Here is a 2,292-nt window from a genome sequence, read left to right on the forward strand (position 1 = left end):
AATAAAACAATTAAGTACCAAATTTAGCTGCATATTAAATAGATACTTATGGAGATTGAGTATTATCTAATGAGTAATTTTTCTGAGTTATAGTCACCAATGTTGGAATAAGAAATACTGGATTTCTATAACTACTAGCTGTAAGCTTGCAGTAAAATATGAAAAAAAAAAAAAGATTTTCCAGTTTATTTTATGCTGTAGAATTTTAAAATTAGGCAGACTTTCAGAATCATGTATATCTACAATGAATTTAAAAACATAAAAGCAGTAAGTAAAGGTATAAAGGACTAATTTTAAATATGGACAATTTAAGTACATTTCAATTGAAGTTGCTATTCAGGGATATATATAAACTTGCACCAAAGTAGCCAATTAACTTTATATCATGTTTTTTCTCTTGCAGGAGGAAATCTCTTCTAATCTCCATAATTCTCTTTTTTATTTGTACTCTTTCCAAATGAAAACAAACCAGACCGGCTGTGGAAGAATGGAGGAAATAACACGCTCACCTCCTCAGGCACTAAAGTGCATCTTTCTCTTAGAGCTTATTCAGGAGTCAATGAAAAGATTGCTGCTTTTGTTCTCCTGTTTATCTGCATGGCCTCCCCATTTTGGTGGTATTGAGTATACTTAGGGCATTGCTCACCTACATGAAGCCTTAAAACCTATTTTCGGAGACCCCGTCTCACTATGGAATTTTGAGGATGGCTTAGGACAGGTAGAGAAGAAAGAACTAGCTATAACCAATCAGATGAATATATGCAAAAAAACATGTAGTAATGGAGTGATTTCAACTTTAATCTGTGAGTAGTCTAGCAGAAATCAGAGTACGTGAGCAGAATGTATCTTCTGGAAATGTCATAAGGTCTGCCCTTACTTAATTTGTTAGAAAAATAGTTATATAAGTAAAAACCTGTGCATCTATGATAACTAGCATATATGATAAATTTTAAGTGAAAACACAATTAAGGTAATATATTTGGGGAAGTTAATTATGTTTTTAAATCCCTTTATAAAATATTATCTTTCCTTTGCTTTATTTTCCTCTTTCATCCTTTATAAAAAAGATATCAGTTGCCAACTATATATAAGGCATTATATAGTATTGTGATACAATAAGAAAAGATTATCTATAGATTTAACATCTAATTTCTTATAAGATAGGAAGATAATTGAACTTGATGAAAAAATCCCAAAACCATCATAATTTTAATTAGTCTTCTATGTAAATGGCATGTGTGTGTTCAAACAGAATTGAAATTTGATGATGTTATCACTAACATGAAAGCTGTTTACATCATACATCTCTCACTCTATTGTGATGACACAATGTTGAGCCAAGCATATAAACATTTGAATATTAAGAATGGATTAGGTTATGTTATTTAAAGGGTATTAAGTAGACAAGATTACAAGTTGAAAAAAGCATACTTGGATTAATTCATAAAATAAATTGACATATTTATTAATCCAAATTAGAATAATAAATATGCAGTGTCGCAAATTAATAAAAAGTTAAGCAATATAAGGTACATGTATGGTCGATGCTCCATATTACAGTTTATGTTCTTTATTCACTGGTAAATAACATTGCATTACTATTTTATATATGTAAAACATCTGAAGATAAAATATTAAAATGTATATTTGTAATGTAACATATTAGCGGATATAGTTCGAAGTTAATATAAAAGACTGCTTACTCATTTGATTAACTGGTTGTTTATACTAGTGTAGAATTGTGATCTTATTATTGAAGCATCAGTATAATTCAGAGTTAGGGAAAAAAGTGAGAACTAATTGTTTCTTAAAATAAAACTTTTCATTGTGACACATTCAATAGAGAAATCTGTAACAAATGCTGTTTATTAATGCATTACCCAATCAGATTGTCATGCAGTTTCTATTATAGCAGTGTTTTTCCCATCAAATGCTTCCAGTAAATGCAAGTTTCATCTCAACGGCATGTCAAATATACATATCAATGACTAAAATTGTAAAAGGCCAGTTCACTTTTAAATGAATTTAAGAAGACAGATAAAAATTATCCTGATTTAAAATAACTCAGCTTACCTGACATAATGGCATTAAAACATGGGAACAAAAAAACTCAAGGTGGTATATTAAGAACGTAATCTTTCTTTCTTCCAAAAATCAGAGCGATATCTGTTGCTAAAAAACATAAGCCTTATCTTTCTTTAAAGAGCACAGGAACAAAATAAATCTCATCAATCTTGAACATGTACATTAAATCCTATAAATTTTAAAATTAAGTCATCAATAAAGCCTCAG

The 2,292-nt window shown here is 29.3% G+C and overlaps 1 protein-coding gene across 1 annotated transcript in view; it reads right to left on the minus strand.

Moving 5' to 3' along the window:
• The window catches only part of COL11A1 (collagen, type XI, alpha 1), a 221,557-nt gene that overhangs the window by 160,205 nt on the left and 59,060 nt on the right, over positions 1-2,292 (minus strand). The window lies entirely within an intron of this gene.

The sequence above is a fragment of the Propithecus coquereli genome, unplaced genomic scaffold (genome assembly GCF_000956105.1).
Source record: "Propithecus coquereli isolate 6110/MARCELLA unplaced genomic scaffold, Pcoq_1.0 Scaffold45, whole genome shotgun sequence".
NCBI classification, from domain to species: domain Eukaryota; kingdom Metazoa; phylum Chordata; class Mammalia; order Primates; family Indriidae; genus Propithecus; species Propithecus coquereli.